Genomic DNA, 26,837 nt, shown 5'->3' with positions numbered 1-26,837 from the left:
ATGAGTTTGTAATGAAAATGCTGGTTCATCCTCAGAAACAAGAGCAGGAAGATGCCAAATTAATAACATCTCCATTGTTCCAAAACCTTAGGAAATTGTATACCAAGGTCTTATGGTCTCAATATAGTCTAGAGAAGAATATTGTCTTCTTCCACCTTTTAATAGAGAAAGAATTCACAGGTCTGAGAATATGACAGTCTCATCAGTTGATTTTTTTTTTAATCTTGCAGAATAAGCTTCCAAAGATGTACCCTTTTTATCACGTGAATTATTTTGAGTTGAGACTAATCAAGGACTTATGAGAAACCTTATCACTTTGTTGACTGCCTAAAAGAATGATGATGGGGGCCTTAGCCAGAATTATTATTATTTTTTTTAATCAGAAATAACCTTTCTACAGTAGTAACCTAACTACAGGTCAGGGCAAACATTATATCTGAGAGGCTGGCAATAGTGCACCTGGTTAACTTCACACAATACAGTGTGCAAAGACCCAGGTTCAAGCCCCCGGTTCCCACCTATAGGGGGAAATCTTCACAAGTGGTGAGGGCTGCAGGTGTCTCTCTGTCTCTCTCCTTCTCTATCCTCTATTCCTCTCGATTTCTGGCTATTTCTGTCCAATAAATAAAGATAATAATAATAATAAATCTTATCTGAGAGTCAGTGTCTCTCCCATCCTTTCTCTCCTTTTATTTATTATATTTTATTTTCTGCCTCCAGGGTTAACAATGGGGCTCAGTGCCAGCACTACAAATCCACTGCTCCTAATGATGATTTTATATTTGATAGTACAGAAAGAAATTAAGAGGAGTGTGGGACATATAGAGAGAAAGAGAAAAACAGACACCTGCAGACCTATATTGTTGCTCATGAAATGTATGCCCTGCAGGTGGGGAGTTGGCTTGAACTTGGGTAGGTCCATAACTGTGTATACAACCACCCAGCACCTTTTCTTTCCATATAAAGACAAAGAAGGCAGAGAGACACCAAGCACCAAAGTTTTCTTTCATATGGTGGGGACAATGTCCAAACTTGGGTTGCACACATAGTAAAACAGTTCTATACCCAGTAGAACTCACATTTTACTATAAGCAATGACCCAGGTTCAAGTCCCTGATCCCTACTTGCTGGAGAGAGATTCATGAGTGGTGAAACAGTGTTACAATGCTATAGGTGTTTCTTGTTCTCTCTGCCTCTCTCTGTTTATCCTCTTCTATCAAAAATGAATGAATGAATAAAATAAAGAGAGAAGATAGAGAGAAGGAAAGAAAGAGAGATGGATATCAAGAGCAGTGGAGTCATGCAAGCTCTGAGCACTAGTGAATTATCTGATGGCATTAAAAATACATACCTAGAGGCAACAATATTTCATCAGTGCTCCTGAAAAGAAAAAAGCTTATATTAAAATAATATTGGCATTCAGATGTTTAAAGAATTAGTAGAATTTATATACATACAATTAGGGGTTGGGAGCAAAGAATTGGTAGGAAATCAAAGGGAAGTGCATTTTGACTCCAGAAATGTAATAAATGTTGTCAGGCTAGCTTCGCAGGTGGGAGAGAGAGACAACCAGGGACTCATGGCTGAGTGGTACGCAGTTCAGTCTTTATTCATATGGAACACAGGACAATCTAAGCTATCTCTAATCACAATCCTGTCCTTATATATCCTGAGGCGGAAGAGTCAGGTCCAAAGAGGATGTATGTAGGATAGGGGGTGGGGAGAAGGAAAAAGCATGCAAAACAATGAGGATTAAACCAATGCCCTGGAGGCAGGGTGGTGCTTAGTTAACAGTGGCTATATAAATAGAATACAGTGTTAAGCAGGGGGGATTAAACCAATGAAACAGAAGGGGTCTTAGAAACATACCAATAAAATGCATGCCTATGAATTGCCCCCTCACCAGAGTGATGAGTTTCCCTTCAGTGAGGTATTGAGCAGTTCTGCATGGCCACTCCATAATGACAGAGAACTTTGACAGTCACTCTGCCGTGCAGAACAGGGCTGGACAAAGTTGGGTAGAGCAGTAAAGTGGGAAATGGAGAAATAATACATACCCTCCCAGACCTAAACATTCAACTGCTTTTTTTTTTTTTAGTTAGCATACTAAATCTGTAAGTCTAATTGCCTTTGAAGGAAATATTTTGCTCTTAAAATAAACGTGAAAGGAAGGTTAAACTGAATAGGTCATGCTCCTCTTTAAATTGCTTCCTAATTTTTCTGAATGTGTCCCACAGGCAGGAAAGCAACTCAGTCACCTGGGAGTGCAAATGCAGAGCCAAAGCTCTCACAGATGATGTAGTATCATTAAGTGTATCTTGCACAGCACCTGCCAAGTAGAGGCACTTTGTGCCTCTCATAACTTTTGAGTATCTCCTTGAGAGTCGCTCCATATTGCCATAGTTATTCCTCTGTTTTAGCATTGGAGGGCTTAATGCAATCACTCAGCATCTTTATGAAGCACAACCCTACCATCAAAAGACAAATTTCAAGAATTCCACGTTATTTTTTTTCCCCAAAGCCTACTTCATGTTAATGGCAGGGTTTTGATATGCCACAAGGAAAACTATGAGGAAGAAAAGAAGGTGCTAGAGTAAGGAATCCTGGACATTGTCCTAAAGAGAAAAAATTAAGTCTTTCTATATTCTTAGAAAATAAATAAAATTGTTCAACAACTTATTATCTCTAATATGCTAGTTTTTTTCTACCTAAAGTATAATGAGATGGCAGAGGCTCATACACATCCAAAATTTTATTAACTTACTAAATATATTTAATTAGATTATTTATTTATTTATTGGATAGAGACAAAGAGAAATTGAGTTGAGAGTGGAGAGAGAGAGAGAGAGACTTATAGCACTGCTTCACCACTTGTGAAGCTTCCCCTTGCAGATGACGACCAGGTGCTTGAATCCAGATTTTTGAACATTGTAACGTGTGCTCAACCAGGTGTGACACTGCCTGGCCCCCTACACAGAATTTATAATATTTGAAATATGATATTGAAAATATGAAAAACAACCAAAACCCCTATTATCTTACAATCTTGCAAATCAATATTAAATCACTGAAAAACATAATATATATAAATAAAATTGTTGTTAATAAAAACACTATATTGCAATGATACATATTAGGGAATTTATGTTTTCTTTTTATTTCTTTTGATAACTTCTTAGTTTATAAAGTGTGGTCCTTGACATGAAAAATACAGTCCCTCCAACCCATGATAATTTTGTTCCTGTGTGGAAAAAAATAATCATTCACACTAATTCACTTTAAGGATTTGTTTCTGGGATTAAATAGTGATAGTAAAAGCTATCTTTTTCCCCCTCTAATTCTCCATTCACTTTTAGCATTTGGAAATTGTTTGGGTCAAGTCAAATAAGTTTCAAGCCTAGAATATTTTAATGGCTTTACAGTCATCTTTTTAACAGGTTAGCATTTATACTCTAAATTTAGTTTAAAAAGATTTAACAGGTTCACTATACTGGACATAGCATTCAAGATATTGCACAGCAGTAAGTGAAGATCAGAGCAAACAATTTGGCATTGCCAATCTCACTATGCCTTCCTTAACTTTGCTAAAATTTTTTAACAATGTGGTCACAATATGTGTGTGTCCACTAATCACCAATGAAAGCAGATATTATGTAACCCAGCAGAGCATTTCTCAGATCCTTGAAGACATTTTCCTTTACCTGCTGTTAAAATTTACTTCTAAAAATTAGGCAAGAATACAGAGGATATAGACAGCATCATGTTCTTAGTGAAGGAAAATTTCTCTCTACCATTATGACTCTTCTTTTTTTTGTGACTCAATGAGAATAAGGACCTACATGGCAAATCATTAGAATTTCTTTATATTTGCACGCTGTGGATTCAAATGTTTTTAAAATATTATATGACTCCATCAACAGCTTGGCATTGGTCTGAAAATTATTGAGCATGTTATGCTTAGACAATTCACTTAGTCTGGTATGGTTTACAATTCTTTGGATTGCCACATTACAAACTGAAAACCACTATGATTAGATTGTTATTTACTGAGAGAAAACATGAATTCCCACATGCTTTGAACTTTAGTTCTAGAGAATGTGTTCTAGGGGTTACAGAATAAATTAGCAATGGAGGAGAAGGACACAGTGCATAAAAAAATAAATACTTTGGGACATTGGGTTGGGTCAACATTGCATGTTGGATCATTTTAACTGAATTTGCATATTAATAAGGTCAGTGATGCATGATTCAGAATTACCTGAGTTTTCTGAGTTTTAAGACCTGTGATAAATCCTGCTGGTGGAAAATATACTAGTGTGTCCTATCTGCTTCTGTGAGTTTTATAGTCCTCTGAAGTTAGGAAAATCATGATAATAATACAGGATTACTTGTTTTTTATTTTGCTGTACAATAATTGGTGGCATGGCATTTCAATTTCTTTGTATTCTTCATGATACACCCCTTTGAAATGAAGGAATTTCAAGTTAGAAAAATACTTCAGGGGAACATGTAATGGCTCACCAATAATTGATAAGGAAACAACTTTAATTAATCAAATCATGTGTGTTATTGTAATTATTTTTCTAATGCCTGGGCTACATTCCTGTATTCAAAGTACATTTTAACAATCTGGTTGGGTAAGTGCACTCCTGTGGCCATGGCACACATCCTAAAATCCTTCTTAAAGCAACCAAGATTTCTGTTACTTATATAGCAAAAAAAGAGTCTGTATCTATTACCTAGTGAGAGAATTATCCAAGAATCTAATTTTATCAACTTTTCCCTCATAAATCATTTTGTGTTCATCAGAATCTCTGCCAGAGGGTGATTTGCTTGCGGAAGAAACCAAAACAAGCATAGACTCATGATTCTTTTACATCAGTCATAGAAATAATGTGAATTAGAATGACTGAAGTAGATGACACCAGAAATCAAAATAAAGATTGTAATTTCAATTCTCCTAGCTACTTATATGCATTGGTTACATCTGCTTTGTAAATAAGGCTATGTCCTAAATATGAGCTTAGCTAACTATTAGTCCCTCCCTGTCCTAGTTTGCTTGACTTTCAAACTAGAAATACTGTAAAGTTCCTATAAAATTATATATATTATATATATACTGTATTATCATTATATTATGTATAATATATGTGAATATTGATAAAAGATACTTTAAATACTGAAATGTGGCCCAGACACTAGAAAATAATTATAATTATATATATAATTTGATTAAGTAATGTTGTTCATTTATCAAGTCATTGCGAGTCATTGGCTCACATGAATTTCCTCCTAATTTATTACTCTTATCTTGAGGGATATTATTGAGTTTTCATTCTTATTGCAGCAAAGGCCCCATTACCCTTACCATTAAAACCAAAGAAAAACAGCCACTTCCATTTATTACAGGTGGCATTAGCATTATAGAAAGCTAGGCAATAGTTATATTTTACAGCTGAATCAAATACAGCTTTACTAACCCCAAAGTGATGTTTCATACAAAATAGAAATCATTATAAATTTTTTTAGTCTCTTTTATAAGTTATTTAAAAAACAATAAAATAGGGAGTCGGGTGGTAGTGCAACAGGTTAAGTACACATGGCGCAAAGAACAAGGACCAGCTTAAGAATCCCATTTCGAGCCCCTGGATCCCCACCTGTATGGGGTCACTTTACAAGCAGTGAAGCACGTCTGCAGGTGTCTATCTTTCTCTCCCCCTCTCTGTCTTCCCCTCCTCTCTGTCCTTTCCAAACTCAACGACATCAATAACTACAACAACAATAAAAAAACATCAAAGGCAAAAAAAGAGAGTAAATAAACATTTTAAAAAACTAACAAAATGGTTTACCAAGGCTTTGATTTCATTGAAGAAAAACCCAATATACTATTTTTTCATTGAGAAAAAAGCCAAATATACTAAATTTTTATATCTTCCTTGTATTGAGTTAGAGCTGACTGAGGTAACACCTATGCTTCAAATTCATGTGGTGTATATTGCCAAATAGGATTTCAGAGACAGAGTGAATAATATTGAGTAGAATGGGAAAAAAGATGAATTGTAGAAAAAACCTGGAAACTTGATGTATTATTCTTACATCTTAGTAACTGACCAGTTTGTTGGGGGTATTTTAACTTATGTGTCCTTAGCCTGACAACATTTTTTACCTTCGATTTCCTGTGCTTAAATAAACAACAAAAAACAGCACAGCTATGGGGAAATTATGTTTCTTTTCTAATGATTACAGCTTCAAAAGAAGGTTCATGTGGTTTTTGTTGTTTACTTGAATGTTCACATTCTGAGGGATCTCAATCCAATGTTATTGACGTGGGAACCAATCCAGTCTTACTGATCATATTGATTGGTAGTAATCGGAATACTTTTGTTCACAAAAGGACTAATCTCCACCTAAAAACCATGCATTAGGGAGTATGGATTATTTAAATATTTATCTTACTCTAGCTGTGGTGTTTCTTTGTAATTTTCCAATAAAGCAATATATTTAATCATAAAACTACAATATTAATATTTATGCTAAGTGTTTTTTAATTTAGCTTAAATAATCATGACATCACAGTGGTGACTGGTATACTTTTTTCTCTTCAGAGTACAGTGTGTAACTGTTAGCCCTTCCTATTTTATAATGTAACCATTGTCAGAATTATCACAAGAAATATCGATTATCATCATTATTTCTGTGCGTAGTACAGCTCTTTAATATGTAAAGAATTGGAGCCAGGCCATGGTGCACATGGTTGAGTGCACACTTTACCATGCACAAGGACCTGGCTTCAAGCCCCTAGTCTCCACCTGCAGGGGAGAAAATTTATGAATGACGAAGCAGTGCTGCAGGTGGTTCTTCTCCTTCTCCTTCCCCTTCTTCCTTTTCTTCTTCTCCTTCTTATTCCTTTTCTTCTTCTCCTTCTTCTTCTTCTTCTTCTTCTTCTTCTTCTTCTTCTTCTTCTTCTTCTTCTTCTTCTTCTTCTCCTTCTTCTCCTTCTTCTCCTCCTCCTCCTCCTCCTTCTTCGTCTTCTTTTCTCAGTCCCGCACTCCTTCTTTCCCCTCCTTCTATCTCAATTTCTCTTCGTCTTTATAAAATTAATAAATAAATAAATAAAAATAGAGAAAGTCTTATAAACCCCTTAAGGACATTATTTGTAAAAAGTTAAAACATATGGAAATTACTTATTCAGTAAGATGTCCCTAAAATTCGTCGTGAAGAAAAGACCCTTCACTTCTATGCTCTTCACTTCCATGGTGAGGAAAGGCAGATGCTCATTTAGAATGAGTTCCTTCCTGAGAGTAACAATAAAACACAAAGTGTTCTTCAGTCCTCGTGTTAGGTGTATATTGATGGTGACTCCAAGCACAGAAGAATCTGAGGGTGGGAGAGATAGCATAATGGTTATGCAAAAAGATTCTCATGTCTGAGGTTCCAGAGTCCCAGGTTCCATCCCCCACACCTCCATAAGCCAGACCTGAGCAGTACTCTGATAAAAAATAAAATAAAGTATAAAAGTAAAATTGTAAGCCTTTGGGATGGGGAGATAACATAATGGTTATGCAAAAGAGTTTCATGCCTAAGGCTCCAAAGTCCCAGGTTCAATCCCCAGCACTACCATAAGCCAGAGCTGAGCAGCGCTCTGTCAGCTCACTATGTATAGCTTTGTTTCTGTCATTAAAATATACAAATATAACAAGATATTGTTAAAAAGAAAAAATCTAACATGCACATTCATTTGGCAGTGGAGTCCTTGTCACAAGGTTGAATCATCAGAATAATTAAAGCAGACACACCTGATTCTCCTCATTAGAATCTTTAGAGCATACTTATCTAATTGGAAAATGATGTAGTTTGATTTTTTTTCAAAACATGCACGTTGGCTTTCCTTCTATTCCCATTTTCTGTCCTTGTTTTTTAAGTGTCACCTATAAGTTTTACATAAAATTATCACAGTGAGAAGAGAAATATTCATTTGTCAACAGCTATAAACCAGTAGTCCCCCCCCCAATAAAGTGAAAAAAAAAAAACACACTAGATTCATAGTGACAAAGTTTAAATTCACTCCATATCACTTATTAGGTCTATGACAATTGACAATTCACTCAATATTTATGTCTCAATATATTTTTATTTATTTCCTCTTTTGTTACCCTTGTTTTTATTGTTGTAGTTATTGTTTTTGATGCCGTTGTTGCTGGATAGGACAGAGAGAAATGGAGAGAGGAGGGGAAGACAGAGAGGGGGAGAGAAAGATAGACACCTGCAGACCTGCTTCACTGCCTGTGAAGCGACTTCCCTGCAGGTGGGGAGCCGGGGACTCGAACCAGGATCCTTATGCCACATGTGCTTAACCTGCTATGCTATTGCCTGACTCCCCTTAATATCTTTTTTTATAAAAGAAGCTAATGTTAATGATAGTATCAAACTCTGTCTTAATGTCTCACATACTAAATCACTGATCATTTCAAAAAAGTAAGTTACATCTGGCATTTGGTTTAACAATGCAAGGTTACATGTGAATCTCTTTTTATCTCCTTAGTTTGTTATATTATTTTACTTAAATATAGTCTAACATATATCCTAAAATTTTAAAGTCATATTCATGCATTCATAGGATTAAAACATTTTTTTTATTATTAACTCAACATTAAGATAAAAATCTATATGGGGGACCAGAGCAAATATTTTGAGCAAATTACGGGTTGACTTTTGCTGGCTAACACTTGAGAATTAATCTACTACATCATTTCTGTACAGGCAGGTCACAAAGTTCACCCATAAATCATTTAAAAACTCTTTTCTAGGTGATACAACTAAATCTGGCATTTGCTTGAAGATCTTGCCATTAACAACTGCTCAGACAAATAATACATTTAGTTTTCCAGTCATAAGAAACTCAGTGTCTCCTAAGTTGCCACTTGACAATTCTGAAGAGAAACTATCTGTATGTAATAAAATGCATTATGTTGGAGGATAAAAATATATAAAATTAGTCATTTTATCCAAACATTTTTAGCTAGGAATATTGTTTATCACTACAGTTTGTCTTTAAATTTGAGCTTATTTCCTCATAAACTGTTATTTACAGCTAGTTTTATACTGCTATGAATCACAGTGCTATACTTAAAAATTCCTGGGGCCATTGTGAACTCACTTCAGAAAAATACTTCAATCATGTTTAGTGAACTAAACTAGAAGGACGAAAACAATATTTGATTTAACTCCCATGTGGTATATAGAAGAAACAAACTCATGAACTACAAAAAAAAAAAATGAAGATTTTTGAGCTATAAGACCATTGATAAATGGTGTTATTATCAGAAAGGAAGGGGTATGGCAGTGGATATACATCAGGACAAAAAAGTACAAAGGTATGATGAAGACTAAACTTGAACTTTAATTGGTGAGCCTAATATAATGTATACATGTTGATTTTTATGTGCTGCACAAAGAGACTTAATATAATGCAGTGTCACTTCATTACAAATGAAACAAAAATTACACAAGTTGTAAAGAAAGTCTTAGTCGAGATAATCGAAATCTTCAGACCAAAGCCTTTTTGTCTTCACAATTTTTCACAGGAGTCAGGAGTTTTCTATGATTTTGCAAATAAGACTAGCTCAAATCTGTAACTTCTTAAAAGGATGTAAGTGGAAGCCATGCAGTAGCGCACCAGGTTAAGTGCAAATAGTACCAAGTTCAAGGACCTGCACAAAGATCCGGTTCAACTCATTGGCTTCCCATCTGCAGGGGGGTCGCTTCACAAGTGGTGAAATAGGTCTGCAGGTGTCTTTCTCCCCCTTCCCTTTCTATCTTCCTTTCCTCTCTCAATTTCTCTCTGTCCTGTCCTATTTTATAAAAATGGAAAACATGGTCTCCAGGAGCTGTGGATTCTTAGTAAGGCGTCAAGTACCAGTAATAACTCTGGAGAAAAAAAAAATATATGTAACAAATTACTAGTTTCCATAAAGTAAATTTTAGTACAGTTGCTCTTCTGTAAAAGAACTGCTGTACTGCTGTAACAGAGTATCACAGACCGGGTGATAAAACAAGAGGAAAACATTATCTCAATTCTGGAAGCTAGAAGTCTATGACCAAAATGCTAGTAGGGCTAATTGTTCCCAGATGAGCTGTATCTTTGTGTTGTACAAATCTGCATCAAATTATATGGACACTGTAAGTCATAGTGGACTAGGGTCTACATTGTTGATGTCATTTTAACTTTATTATTCTTGCAAAGGCTCTGTCTCCAGACATATTTGAGGTAATCAATCTTTTTTCCCCCCGAGGTGATCTCATGAACACATTTTTTTCTGAGATGTGTTTACTTGAAAACACCAACCTAAGATAGTTATTTGACACTACTAATGAGCATTTTTCTTAAGTTTCAGTCCTTGTTCCACTGTGTTATCTTGTGTTCTGAGGTAGACTAAGACCCTTCTACCCCTCTCCTTCAACCTTCCCCCCACCCACCGCCTTCCCATTTTCCTGTGTCCTAGCATCACATCTATTTACTTAGGTCATACGATTTATTTCATCCTCATTATATTTTGTTCTTGATCTCCCACAGTATTTGTTGATTTTCAGAAATTAATCTTAGGTGTTAAATCTCCTTGCCATATCTGCATTTTAATATAGAATTCTTTGGAGAGTGAAAATAATTCAGCCTACAAGGAAGGAATTCTAATATGGCATTTCAGGAACAGTATCAAATAGTGGGGAAACTGCTTTTCAATAGGGGACTTGTTTATGCCTATAAACCTATACTCCTGTGGGCTATTTTAAAGCTAGTGGGTTATGAGGTTCAGTCAGTGACTTGCCTTAATGCTACCACAGTTCATGGAAGGTAGAGATTGCAGTATATTCAGTGAAGAAAAATAAGATAATGAGTTAGGGATAAAATCTCAGAGATCATAAACTATAAACATTAAAAATGGATGATTGAGTGGTAAATAGCAACATCCTCTTATTTAGTTCTATATGAAAATCATGTTTTCAACTATATTAAAAATGCAAGGAACAAGTTATTATTTTTACTTTGTTTTGTGCAGTAGTATTTATGTTTCTTGGCAATCAGTTACCTATCCCGAAGAGAAAAATGAACAAAGACTTACACCTGCAATTTATATTTAATTGTTTAAAATTTTATGCACATTTTCTTCTGATTTCTGCTTTTGGATTGTAGTGTGAGTATCAAACCAAAGGTCTCGCCTATGTAAAACATATGTGTTACCACTGATACACATATCCTGTCCTTTTCCTGAAGATTTTCTACCATTGAAATCATTATAAATTTGGGGTTGATCAGTCACTCACTTTGCTATATGACCTACATCTGAATCACAGCACTATACAGGAGTGCAAAGGAACAGAGAGAAATTCTGGTGCTAGTCTCTCTGTCCAAAATAAAGACAAAAACAAACTGTACATGGTAAAATTACATTGTCTGAGGCTCAATACCAAAAAAATAATTGTGATTTTTTTCAACCAAGATATTTTTGTAAAATTAAGAGTTTATAAATGAGGAAAGACATCATTTATAAAGGTACCACTGGGGTCCTGCAGTGGCATACCTCATTAAGCAATCACATTACAGTGCACAAGGATCTACGTTCAAGACCCTGATCCCCAGCTACAGAGAGAAAGCTTCATGAGTGGTGAAGCAGGTCTGCAGGTGTCTCTCTCCTTTTCTGTCTCCTCTCAGTTCCTCTCTGCCTCTATCCAATAATAAGCAAATAACATTTTTTTTTATTTAAGAAAGGATTAATTAACAAAACCATAGGGTAGGAGGGGTACAATTCCACACAATTCCCACTACCCAATCTCCATTTCCCACCCCCTCCCCTGATAGCTTTCCCATTCTCTATCTCTCTGGGAGCATGGACCCAGGGTCATTGTGGGTTGCAGAAGGTAGAAGGTCTGGATTCTGTAATTGCTTCCCCACTGAACATGGGCGTTGACTGGTCGGTCCATACTCCCAGTCTGCCTCTCTCTTTCCCTAGTAGGGTGGGTCTCTGGGGAAGCTGAGCTCCAGGACACATTGGTGGGGTCCTCAGTCTAGGGAAGCCTGGCCAGCATCCTGATAACATCTGGAACCTGGTGACTGAAAAGAGAGTTAACATACAAAGCCAAACAAATTGTTGAGCAATCATGGACCCAAAGCTTGGAATAGTGGAGAGGAAGTGTTAGGGAGGTACTCACTGCAAACTCTAGTGTACTTCTGCTTTCAGGTATATATTTTGCAGTAGTTTATGGGTACGTGTGAACATATGCTCTCTCTCACAGAAACTGGTGTATATCTAGGTTTTGGGACTTTGTTAGAAAGTGAACCACCTGAGATGAAATTAGAGTATACTATGAAAGGAAAGGTCTCACCCGAGTAATGAAGCTGAAGGGTTGTCATTCCACATGTGAAGTCTCTGGACACAGTCTGAAGTGAAGCATGTTGAGGTGGCAATCGTTGTGTTGGTTAGGTTGTGATCAGCAGATGCAATATTAAGCAAATAAATTTTTTTAAAACGAAAGGTACTAATCAGGGAATTCAGTACTTACATGTAAAAGTAAGTACTTACTTACTTTTCACTCAAGAACTTCAAGAAAGCTACAAAAGTCATCATAAAAATCAAAATTAACCTGCCATTATGCGAGTTTTATCTATCATTTCATAAAGATAAATGAATACCTCAGAAAGTTTTACCAGTTTGTTCAGGTTGGAGAAAAAAAAACTTAGAATATTCTCTAATTGGAAATTTGATCCATGAAACAGAATAAAAGAAATTCTAAAGTGATTCTATTCTCTGTATCTAAGACAGTGATGAGAACTTTAAAAAATATTATATCTGACAGTACCACAAATCTGATGTTCAATTTGCTCTAAATCATAGCTATCTAGATGTAACATTTTTTTCAGTTTTTAAGTCCTTTTAGTTGTTTGCTTTAGTGCATGATGGTATATGTGATTCTTTATCAGTCTTATTTCAAATTGTGACTGCATTTACTACCTTGGCTGTATCTTCAAAAGTAGGACCTGGTATTCCAATAAGTCTGTACATGGCATCCTTAATTTCCTTTCAGGTTTCTGCAAAGATCATTCAGTCATATTTTTTGTTACTCCATGCCTTTCTCATGTTTTCTTTCAGAGCTTAAATTTGCACTTTATACACATGGACCTGTCCCACCTAGATCAAATGTCTAGTTTGCCTTGCCTTCAGTGAAATTCCCCAAGAAGAGAGAAGGCAAGGTTATTCCTAAGAGAAACTCGTATAAGTGGACATAGATCCACCTGCTTTGGAGAACAGCGTTAGAAGTTGTGATGGAGATATTAATATAGACAGGAGTGAACATCAGAAGGATTTTCTTCCCTCTGATGTGACTGAAACAAGAACTGAACCAAACTATTTCTTGCTCCAAGGAATCTAAGCAGTGAAATGGGAAATATTTCAAAGTATTTCTCAGCTGAAAATTTCACTCCAGGGACTATGCCTTTACCTATACTCTGGCTACTTAAATTGAAAATGAAATTAGGGATTTTAAGAATTTTTTTCCAATTTCTTCTCTGCCCACAACTCCCATGTCACCTGTACTCTTAAAGGGGGTGCTGGGTATAATATAGCCTTGGAAAGTTCTGCTGTTCCTCCCTGAAAGTAGCAGAAGCTACTTATTACATTTTATTCAAGTCTGTAATATATAATTTTTCTACAATGATAAAATTTACAGGTAAAAAAATAAGACAAAACTTAAAATCAAACTGATAAAACAGTGACTCAGCTGAAATTTTCTAGTTTCAGTTATAGTGAGAGTGACAAGAAGAATCAAGAAGAGACTTTCTATGAGGGTTGAGACCAGTTACCAATAGTATCTTATTTTAATATCTCCATACTAACATGGCCAGCTTTCATTTAATTGTGTTCTAAAACAATATCTCCATTTAAGAATTCCTCCAGATTCTTTTAGGATATTATTAGAAGATAACCTCCATTTATGTAAGAGCTGAAGAGTTGTGTTCCTGAGACATAAAATTATTGTTTTAATAAACTTAAAAATATTTTTCTGTTCTCAATAAATAAAATTAAAAAATATTAACAATATAATTTTGTCTACAAGATAGAAATATCCTATGGGCAGTCCCACTTCTTCCCAATAGCTCTCCTCTATTCTTAGAATAAAATTCTATTTCCTAAGCTGCTTAAAATAAATCACCACCTGTATAATAGTTTTTGGTAAACTCATTCTCTACCACTTTCCTCTATTAGTTTTACAATTATGCTAACCAACTTGCTTGCTGTACCTCAAATATGCTAATCATGTACCTGATATGGGTCGTATGACCCAATTTTCTCTTTTTAAAATTTTTTCCCCTTTTGTTGCCCTTGTTTATCATCGTCATCATCATAATTATTATTGTCATTGCCATCTTTGTTGTTGGATAGGACAGAGAGAAATTGAGAGAGAAGGGGAAGACAGAGAGGGGAAGAGAAAGACAGACACCTGCAGAATTGCTTCACTGTCTATGAAGTGAACCCCGTGCAGACGGGGAGCCAGGGTCTGGAACCGGGATACTTAAGCAGGCCCTTGTGCTTTGCATCATGTACGCTTAACCTGCTGCGCCATCAACTGGATCCCCCCATTTTCTTTTTTTTTTTAAATATTTATTTATCCCCTTTTGTTGCCCTTGTTGTTTTTTATTGTTGTAGCAATTATTGATGTCCTCATTGCTAGATAAGACAGAGAGAAATGGAGAGAGGAGGGGAAGACAGAGAGGGGGAGAGAAAGACAGACACCTGCAGACCTGCTTCACTGCCTGTGAGGCAACTCCCCTGCAGGTGGGGAGCCGGGGGCTCGAACCAGGATCCTTCCACCAGTCCTTGCGCTTTGCACCGCATGTGCTTAACCACTGCTCTACTGCCCAGCTCCCCCCATATTCTTTATTAGGGGTCAACTCCTATTTCACTGGAGAGATCTGCTTTCACTATAAGAGTCACAGAAGATCTACTTGGTCTAGGCTTTTGAGAGAGTCTGCATATCAATTACACAGCCTATATATTAAAAAGATTCAGTTTGTGTTTTGAAAAATTTTGAGACATACAATTAATTTTCCCCCTCTCGTATTAATTAACTAGTGATTTATATGACTACATTTTGCTAGGAGTGTACATAAACACCATTCCCACCACCAAAAGACTGTGACCCATCCCTCCCACCCACTCCCACCCCCCACTGGCCCAGGAAGCTGCATGTCTACCCCTCACCACAGGGTTTTTACTTTGGTGCCCTACTTACAATTTGGTCAGGTCCTGCTTTTAGTTTCCCTTTCAGATCTTCTTACTCAACATCTGTTGATGAGTGGGATCATCCCATACTCATCTTTATCTTTCTGACTTAGCTCACTTAACATAATTCCTCTAGCTCTATCCAAGATGGGTCAGAGAAGGTGGGTTCATTGTTCTTGATAGCTGCATAGTATTCCATTGTGTATATATACCACAGCTTTCTCAGCCACTCATCTGTTGTTGGGCAACTGGGTTGCTTCCAGGTTTTAGCTATTATGAGTTGTGCTGCTATGAACATAGGAGTACACACCTCTTTTTGGTTGGGTGTTATGGAGTCCTTGGTGTATAGACCAAGTAGATCAGAAGCAACCAAGCACAGCTATATACAAGATACTGGGTACTGTACAGCAAACCCTAACAAAAGGACTTTTCAAAGTTAACCCAATTACCAAATAATGTGATGATAACATTAACTATCGATTGTCTTTTTGAACCCTAAGACAGCAGGAACTTCACATCTCCACTATAGAGCCTCTACTTCCCCCAGTCCTGGAACCATTGGATAGGGCCCACTTTCCCGTATGCATCTCCCAATCCATATCAAATAATATTGCATCTGCCGATCACAACCTAACCAACAAAATGATTGCCACCTCAACATGCTTCATTTCAGACTGTGTCCAGAGACTTCACATGTGGAATGACAACCCTTCAGCTTCATTACTCGGGTGAGACCTTTCCTTTCATAGTATACTCTAATTTCATCTCAGGTGGTTCACTTTCTAACAAAGTTCCAAAACCTAGATATACGCCAGTTTCTGTGAGAGACAGCATATGTTCACACATATCCGTAAACTACTGCAAAATATATACCTGAAAGCAGAAGTACACTAGAGTTTGCAGTGAGTACCCCCCTAACACTTCCTCTCCACTATTCCAAGCTTTGGGTCCATGATTGCCCAACAATTTGTTTGGCTTCGTATGTTAACTCTCTTTTCAATCACCAGGTTCCAGATGTCATCAGGATGCCGGCCAGGCTTCCCTAGACTGAAGACCCCAACAATGTGTCCTGGAGCTCAGCTTCCCCAGAGACCCACCCTACTAGGGAAAGAGAGAGGCAGACTGGGAGTATGGACTGACCAGTCAACGCCCATGTTCAGTGGGGAAGCAATTACAGAAGCCAGACCTTCTACCTTCTGCAACCCACAATGACCCTGGGTCCATGCTCCCAGAGGGATAAAGAGTGGGAAAGTATCAGGGGAGGGGGTTGGATATGGAGATTGGGTAGTGGGAATTGTGTGGAATTGTATCCCTCCTACCCTATGGTTTTGTTAATTAATCCTTTCTTAAATAAAAAAAAAGAGTCACAGAAGATTATTTTATATATCTAACTATTGTATGATCCCTTTGTATAAGTCAGCATTTAAAAGACTGTTGTCAGAAGGGTGAAGTTTCCTATCTCCACATATCAGTACACCTCTCCCCCCATTAGTCATTTTCCTCTACTATGAGATACTTGGTTCTCAACCCCTTTTCAACTCCCACCTGACTAGAAAGAATTTGTCAGTGAAGGATGCATGCTATAGACCATTCTTACTGACCATTACTATTTTTTCCATGTAGCTGGTACTGTTTCCCCACCTATGTATCTGATATTATGATTGTGTATGTTTCTCAACTGTTCGTGCTCACCTTTCCCCAATGAAACACGCATGTGTTTCCCTGGAAAACATCTAAATATGTGTATGCGGTTGTATCTTCCTAATCTTATTAGGCATGCCCCCCCACCCCTGAACCTTGTCTATAATTGGTGCTAGTTAGATTTGCTACCCAAGCTACATGCTGTTTTATTGCCCATAAAGATCTTCTTTTCTTTTCATCTATTGTGATTTTTGGATGACTTCACCAACATTTTACCTTGCAAAATTTTTTGAAATGCACTGAGAAGGTATTTGTCATTCTTTTGTAAAATCAATTTTATTAGGGAGCTAATGTTTATTTGTCATTATTTTATGAACTCTTTCTAGGCCATTGAATGTCTCACAATCAATGTTTAATAAAGAGTTGTAAAATGAAAACATCAACATATGTATCATAATTTTTCTATTTCATAATCAATATTTACTGATAGTTTTTTATGATTAGACTAGTTTTGTCTTTCTGGAGCCATCACTATACTGTATCTGTGACACTGTTTATTCTTATTCTCTGAGTTTACCCCAACGATTATTAAGTGGCTGACAATAGCTGGGTGGTGGTGAACCTGGTTGAGTGCACATGTGGGTTTGACCTGTTGGTCTCTAACTGCAGGGGGAAAGCTTTGCTAGTGGTGAAGCAGGGCAGCAGATGTCTCTCTTTCTCTTTCTGTATCTCCCCTACTCTCTTGATTTCTGGCTGTCTCTATCCAATAAATAGAGATAAAAAAATTAAAAATAAATAAATAAAGACAGTGGCTAACAGAGCTTTTGTGTGAAAACTTTTTTGTCTTTGTTATTAACAGGTCATTAATGGAGTTGCATATTCATATTATATAAACATTTGGTCTGTCAATAATCTTTCATTGCAAAAGTTTAATATCATTTAATAATTCTCACATTAACCAATTATATTTTGGTTGCAAAAGACTGTTTCATTAAATTCTATATTTGTTCCTTTTCAATACATCATCTAACATTTTTTTTGCAGAGAACTTTCTCTTTTTTTGTACTTCTGATTATTACTATAGACTTATGATTATTCTGTATACTAAGCATTGCAATCTATTGTAGTGATTTTTTTCAGTTCCTTTGTTTAAATTTGGTCAGTGGAAGTTTCGCTTTTGACATACACAATTAACTAGTTCTTATTTTTTCTTACCTTTATATGGCAGCATTGAATGTTAAAGGCTAAATTTGTACTGCCTTTGACCATGTTCTGGCAGCAGCTATTTGTTCCACAGTAGTAGAGCATATCTCAGTCTTATCCTTTACTTTCCATTTCTTTGTTTCTTAAGTTCCATATATGAGTGAGATCATCAACTATTTATCCTTTTTCTTCTTGCTTATTTCACTTAACATGCCTCCTTCATGTCCTCTCCAGTTGTAGCAATAGAGAAAGTTTTATCATATTTTACAGTTGAATGGCATTCCATTGTATTTATCACAAATTCCTTAGCCACTTATCTGTCATTAGACATTTGAGTTGCTTCCAAATCTGGGGCTGTTATAAACAGAGATGCATTGAATACAGTTTGCACAAATGTCTTTGTATTTGCATCTTTGTGTGATTTTATTATGATTTTTGATTACTTAGGAGATGAATTGCCAAATCATATACTAGGTACATTTTTAACATTTTGGCACTCATTAGACCATTTTTCACAGGAACTAGACCAATTTACATTCCTGTTAACAGTGTAACAGGGTTCCTTTTCTACAATAACTTCAATGGTATTTATTGTTTCTGTTTCTTTTTAATGTATGAAATTCTCACAAGTGTGAGATGGTATCACCTGTTTTGTTGACTTTTATTTCTCTAATGATTGGTGACTTTGAATATTTTTTAGTATAGCTTTTAGACATCTGAATCTTTTATTTGGTGAAGAATCTATCCATAATATTTTCTGTTTTCTCAATGGGGTTATTCCTTAGCTGATTTCTAAATTTAATTTATTTATAAAATAAAAAATAGAAAATATTGGCAAAACCATAGGATAACTATTTAATTTATAAAGTAAAAAATATAAAATATTGGCAAAGCCATAGGATAACTGATTTTTATGAGCTCTTTATATATTTTGATTATTAGTCCCATGTTGATGTCCTGTGTTTTCCCCAATCAGTAGGAGTTCTGAGAAAGACACTGATGAAGCAGCAGTATTATGTAGCTTATATTCTTGATTATTTAAGATAACAATCTTAGAAAAGTCTATTATTTGCTTTGAATGAATACTTAATTCCTCATCTCCAAGTTTCAATTCAAGTCTTGGTCCTACTAGTGTTTAATGATTATTGCTATCTTTCTATATATAAGTTAAATATAATATCAAACGTTTGATTTCCTTTTTAAAAATAGAGATAGAAAAGGAATTTTGGATATTAGAATGCAATAGAAATTAGACTCACTACAAAAAAAAGTGAAACACTTTTTCTGTAAGTGATGGGGAATCATATATTTTAAAAAAATATATTACTATTATTATTGCTTTAATAGAGACAAGTTCCAGACAGAGGGTGAAAAAAAAATCACAGGCCCAAATCTTGCTTCACTGATTTGGGGAATGGGCTCGAACCTGGACCACACACCTGGCAAAGCAGCACACTACCTAGTGAGCTATTTCTCTAATCAAATACCAAGCTTTATCACTGAATTATTATTTATTTATTTTCCCTTTTGTTGCCCTTGTTTTTTATTGTTGTTGTAGTTATTATTGCTGTTATTATTTATGTGATTGTTAGATAGGACAGAGAGAAATGGAGAGAGGAGGGGAAGACAGAGGGGGGGAGAGAAAGATAGACACTTGCAGACCTGCTTCACTGCCTGTGAAGAGACCCCCCTACAGGTGGGGATCTGGGGGCTGGACCTGTGATCCTTGAGCCTGTCCTTGAGCTTCGCACCATGTGCGCTTAACCCGCTGCACTACCGCGGGACTCCCTATCATTGAATTCTTATCTAGTGGGAGGGGGGCAGAAATATTCATTGGCAGATGACTTGAAAACTCTGACCCTCACTACTTTTTGGGAAATTTCATTAGGGTAGAGAACAGTACTCCAGGTATGACTTTCTCTTTACACATTCTCACCTCTCAATTTTTCTGCCTCTCGTCCTCTATCAAAAAGAAAGTAAAGGGAGCCTGGCGATAGTACCAGGGTTAAGTGTACATGGTGCAAATCACAAGGACCTGTGGTTTAAGGATCCAGGTTCCAGACCCTGGCTTTCTACCTGCTGGGGTGGGGTGGTGGTGGTGGTGGTGGTGGTGGTGGTGGTTGCATCACAAACTGCTAAGCGGGTCTGCAGGTGTCTTTTTCTCCTTGTCTCTGTCTTCCCCTCCTCTCTCGATTTCTGCCTGTCCTATCCATCAACAACAGCAACAATAACAAGGGCAACAAAATGGAAAAAATTGCCTTTGAAGCAGTGGATTCTTAGTGGAAGCACTGAACCCCAGTGATGACCCTGAAGGAAAAAAAAGGGGGGTAGGTATATCCTTTGGGAATGGAGGGGTTATCATGCAGGCATTCATCCCAACAATAGCTCTGATGGCAAGAAAATTATTAAATAAAAATTATAATATATTGTGGGACTATGTGGAAGCTTGGTAGAGCTTAGGGAAGCTCTCCCATCTTGGATGGAGGTCTGGAAAGACACCTCACTTGTTAGCCTCTCTCCTTAGAGATGAGCCAAAAGGGAAAAGTCTCCTAGACTCAGTTTCTCCTTGTTAGTATCCCAAGATCACAGAAAACCTACAAGCCTCTCACAGTTAGTTTCTCCCTGCTAGCAGCAGACAAAAATAGTTGCCTGCTTTAGGGTTCACTCAAAGTTCACACATCCAATTCACTTTTTGATTGCAAAGGAGAACACACTCTGTCATACACCCCTAACACCAGACAGTGAAAAGCCCCCCAAATCTTATTTCCTTGTGTTCTTTGATATCTGTGATTTATAGAAAGTTTTGTTTTTCTTTTCTCTACCACACCTTACTGGTTTAACCCCTATGCTTCTCTCAGATGCCTTTGGGTAATTAAACTTCCTGCATCATGGAGACTAATTGTCATGACCTTTATGTATCACATCAATTCTTGTCATACCAGCCCCCTACCATAAGTGCAAGCTGACCTTTAAGAAACCTGTAATTTCTGACATATGTGAAAAATGTTCTTTGTTTAACTCTATATAGAAACCTGTACCCATCTCCAAATAAATGAGTGCTTGTACCAGAATACTCCCCAAATCCTCCGTTCTGTAACATGTGGTCCCTAAGAGCCGGTGAGGGAGGATCAGAGACTTGCCCCCTGGCTGGATCCCATCCACGGGAGTGCCAGCATCATCATATATTATTTTTAATATATTTATTTATTTTTATTTATTTTCTCTTTTTTTGCCCTTGTTTTATTGTTGTAGTTATTGTTGTTGCTGATGTCATCGTTGTTGGACAGGACAGAGAGAAATGGAGAGAGGAGGGGAAGACAGAGAGGGGGAGACAAAGAGAGACACAGACCTGCTTCACTGCCTATGAAGTGACTCCCTTGCAGATGGGGAGCCAGAGCTGGAACCATGATCTTTACTCCAGTCCTTGCCCTTTGTGCCACATGCACTTAACCTGCTCCACTACTGCCTGACACATAGAAAGATAGATGATAGATAGATAGATATTATAGATAGATATAGATATATATTCTATTGGCATCAGGGATATGACTTAGTGGGAGGGGACATTTCTTACTTGCTTGGTCCTGGGTTTAGTCCCTGGTACTACATAAAATGGGTAAGTAGGGCTTTCCTCTTCCTTCTCTTCCTACTTCTCAATTTCTTCCTACTCCTTCTCTTCTACTTCTTTCTTAATCTGCCACCCCCACCATCTGATCCTCCTTTTCTCTCAGTAAAAATAAGTATTGTCTAATAAATCAAGGAATATTTGGAGAGGTGTTCCTAAATATATATATTTTCTTCCTAATACATCTCGAGAAAAACAAGTTTACTAAAACAACATTTCTATGGATTGGGTGGTAGCGCAATGGATTAAGCGCACATGGGGTGAAGCACAGGGACCATCGTTAAGGATCCAGGTTCAAGCCCCCCTGCTCCACGCTTCACAAGTGGTGAAGCAGGTATGTAGGTGTCTTTCTTTCCCCATCTCTGTCTTCCCCTCCTCTCTCAATTTCTTTGTCCTATCCAACAACAACGGCAACAGTGAAAACAATAACAATAGTAACAATAAGGCAACAAAATGGGGGGGTGGCCTCCAGGAGCAGTGGATTTGTAGTGTAAGCACTGAGGTGCAGCAATAACCCTGGAGGCAAAAAAATAAAATAAAAAAATAAAAATAAATAAAACAACATTTATTTAGCTTCTTTTTAAAAAATATTTATTTTATATATTTATTCCCTTTTGTTGCCCTTGTTGTTTCATTGTTGTAGTTATTATTGTTGTTGTCGTTGTTGGATAGGACAGAGAGAAATGTAGAGAGGAGGGGAAGACAGTGGAGGAGAGAAAGATAGACACCTGCAGACCTGCTTCACTGCCTGTGAAGAGACTCCCCTGCAGGTGGGGAGCCGGGGTTCAAACCGGGATCCTTATGCTGGTCCTTGTGCTTTGCGCCACCTGCGCTACAGCCCGACTCCCTTATTTAGCTTCTTACATTATTGGAGAAGGTATAGAATAGCCATGGTGTTGAGTATAAAAACTATCTTTAAAGTCACTACCAAATTCCAGACACTGTACAATTACAAGAAATGGTTAAAATAAAGAAGAAAGAATTTTGAGAGCAAAATATCATTCTTAAACATATTTGATGCAGTATGACAAGTTTTAACAATAAAGGTGGTTCCCGGAAGATGGCGGACTGAGGAGCTGCTAGTGGCGTGAGCTCTGATCACATCTTCTGGAAACGGTAGGATTTTCTGCCTTTAGCAGGCCAGTCAATAAGGGGTCCTAGCGGTGACACCAAGGAGGTGACTATAACTTAATTTGGGTTAAGAATTAGAGTAGGGAAAAAAGGGGAAAAATGTTTTTTCTTTTAATTTTCAAGCATACCTCCTTCCCACCCCACCCCCCACCGCCACCCCCTGCATAAGCAGTGCCTGGGGACCAGCTCCAAGCAGGATACCCCACACCACCAAACAGGGTGCTTTTTTGAATTCACTGATACACATTTGGGAAGTTCCTTGCACTGCTCTTTAATTACAACTCTTTTTCTTATCTTCTCCCTTTTCTCTCTCTTGTCTCTGTCTCTCTCTCTCTTTTTTTTTAATCTTGTCATACACTTCTTCCTTCTTCTTTGCAATTCTGAATTTGTGAATTATTTTGGGGAAGAAATCTGACTCAGAGTGGACTCTCTATGTGTGTATCTCTGCTCTAGTACCCTTTCCCCTCTTGTTACCCCTAGAATATACAGTGGATAGTAGATTTGCATAACTGTCTATTATTGCCATCCTTTCTTTCTTTTCTCTTTCTTCACTGGGATTTGGTTACTATTTTTTCATGGACTGGAGAAATTGTTGGGCTAACTGGTAATGATTAAACTACTTCAATACCTACTTCAGTTACTACTGTAATTCCTGAGGTTGGTGAGTGCAATTGTCATAAAAGTATTTAGTACAGTGTTACTTGTACTCAAGACACAACAACTGAGGAACAACAGAGCATAAAAAAAAGAAACACATAAATCAAAAACAAATGGGTAGATCAAAAACAAATAAACCTGCTACTCCAATGAATGAAGACAAAGCCCAGAAGAAACTACAAATCAGCCAGAAGTAACCATAGACAAGAAAAGTATGCAATCAATAATAAACTTATTAATCACAGAAATGAAAACAACATTGGAGGAAAGGAATGGCAGTATTAGGGAAACAACAGTTGAGACCCCCAAGGAAAATACTGATTATCTTGAGACAATTAGAGAACTGAAAGCTGAAATAGCTGTAATGAAGAAAGAAGCTGAGGCAAGGGAAAACAGACTAACAGAAGCAGAAAACAGAATTAGTCAGACAGAGGATGAGTTAGAGAAAACTAAGAAAGAGGTGAAAGAGTTTAAAAAGAGATTGAGAGACACTGAAAACAACAACAGAGACATATGGGATGATCTCAAAAGAAGTAACATTCGCATAATTGGCCTGCCAGAGGAAGAAAGAGAGGAAGGGGAAGCAAGCATTCTAGAGGAAATAATAGAAGAAAACTTCCCATACCTGAATAACAGAAAGGATATCAAGATTCAAGAGGCCCAGAGAGTACCAAACAGAATCAACCCAGACCTGAAGACACCAAGACACATCATAGTCACAATGAGAAGAAGTAAGGATAAAGAAAGGATCCTAAAGCCTGCAAGAGAGAAACAAAAAGTCACATACAAGGGAAAACCCATAAGATTGTCTGCAGACTTCTCCACTCAAACTCAAAAAGCCAGAAGGGAGTGGCAAGATATCTATCGAGTCGTGAATGAAAAAGGGTTTCAACCAAGGATAATATATCCTGCTAGACTTTCATTCAAACTAGATGGAGGGATCAAAACCTTCTTAGATAAACAACAGTTAAAGGAGGCAACCATCAACAAGTCGGCCCTGAAAGAGGTACTAAAAGACCTCTTATAAAAAAGAACATCACTATAATACTTGCAATATATCAGAGCAAACAAATTGTTTTTTAGAACAATGGCACTACAATACATTAAATCCATAATATCAATAAATGTCAATGGCTTAAACTCACCCATCAAAAGGCACAAGGTGGGGGGATGGATCAGAAAACAAAACCCAACCATATGCTGCTTGCAAGAATCCCATCTGTCACAATAAGATAAACACAGACTTAAAGTGAAAGGATGGAAAACTATCATACAGGCTAATGGACCACAAAAAAGGGCAGGAACGGCCATTCTCATCTCAGACATGATAGATTTTAAATTAAATAAAGTAATAAAAGATAGGCAAGGACATTACATAATGATTAGAGGATCAATCAGCCAAGAAGACTTAACAATTATTAACATCTATGCACCCAACGAGGGACCATCTAAATACATTAAGCATCTACTGAAAGAATTTCAAAAATACATCAGTAGTAATACAATAATAGTGGGAGACTTCAATACCCCACTCTCACACTTAGACAGATCAACATGGCAGAGAACCAATAAAGATACAAGAGAATTGAATGAAGAGATTGACAGACTAGACCTCTTGGACATTTTCAGACTCCTCCACCCCAAAAAACTGGAATACACCTTCTTTTCAAATCCACATAACACATACTCAAGGATATACCACATGTTAGGCCACAGACAGCATCAATAAATTCAAGAGCATTGAAATCATCCCAAGTATCTTCTCAGACCACAGTGGAGTAAAACTAACATTTAACAACAAACAGAAAATTATTAAAAGGCACAGAATTTGGAAACTAAACAACATGCTCCTTAAGAACAATGAGGTCAGAGACTCACTCAAGCAGGAAATTCAAATGTTCCTGGAAACTAATGAAAATGAAGACACAACCTATCAAAATATTTGGGACACAGCTAAAACAGTACTGAGAGGGAAACTTATAGCCATACGATCACATATTAAACACCAAGAAGAAGCTCAAATGAATGGTCTCACTGCGCACTTCAAGGACTTAGACGAAGAGGAACAAAGGAACCCTAAAGCAACCAGAAGGACAAAAATCACTAAAGTTAGAACAGAAATAAAGAACATCGAAAATAAAAGAACCATACAAAAGATCAATGAAGCCAAATGTTGGTTCTTTGAAAGATTAAACAAAATTACAAACTCCTAGCCAGACTCACCAAACAAAAAAGAGAGAAGACTCAAATTAATAGAATTGTAAACGATGAAGGAGATATCACAACTGACACCACAGAAATCCAGAGAATCCTGCGAAACTTCTATAAAGAAATATATGCCACCAAGCTAGAGAATCTGGAAGAAATGGAACAATTCCTAGAAACCTATGCACTTCCAAAACTGAACCAAGAAGAAGTACAAAATCTAAACGCACCAATCACAGACAAAGATATTGAAACCGTTATTAAGAATCTCCCCAACAACAAAAGTCCTGGACCAGATGGCTTCACAAACGAATTCTACAAAACTTTCAGGAAACAGTTAATACCCATACTTCTTAAGCTATTCCATAAGATTGAAGAAACAGGAATACTTCCTTCCACCTTCTATGAAGCCAACATCACCCTGATACCAAAAGCTGATAGGGACAGAACAAAAAAGGAAAACTACAGACCAATATCTCTGATGAACATAGATGCCAAAATATTAAACAAGATCTTGGCCAACTGGATACAGCAACATATCAAAAAGATTGTTCATCATGACCAAGTGGGATTCATCCCAGGAATGCAAGGCAGGTTCAACATCCGTAAGTCAATCAATGTCATTCACCACATCAATAAAAGCAAAGCCAAAAACCACATGATTATCTCAATAGATGCAGAGAAAGCCTTTGACAAAATCCAACACCCATTCATGCTCAAAACTCTACCAAAAAATGGGAATAGATGGGAAATTGCTCAAGATACTGGAGTCTATATATAGCAAACCTGCAGCCAATATCATACTCAATGGACAGAAGCTGAAAGCATTCCCCCTCAGATCGGGGACTAGACAGGGCTGTCCACTGTCACCGTTACTCTTCAACATAGTATTGGAAGTTCTTGCCATAGCAATCAGGCAAGAGAAAGAAATCAAAGGAATACAGATTGGAAGGGAAGAAGTCAAGCTCTCACAATTTGCAGATGATATGATAGTATACATAGAAAAACCTAAAGAATCCAGCAGAAAACTACGGGAAGTTATTAGGCAATATAGCAAAGTATCAGACTACAAAATCAATGTACAAAAATCAGTGGCATTTCTT

This window comes from Erinaceus europaeus, chromosome 6 (genome assembly GCF_950295315.1).
Source record: "Erinaceus europaeus chromosome 6, mEriEur2.1, whole genome shotgun sequence".
NCBI classification, from domain to species: Eukaryota; Metazoa; Chordata; class Mammalia; order Eulipotyphla; family Erinaceidae; genus Erinaceus; species Erinaceus europaeus.
Note: the sequence above shows the minus strand (reverse complement) of the source record.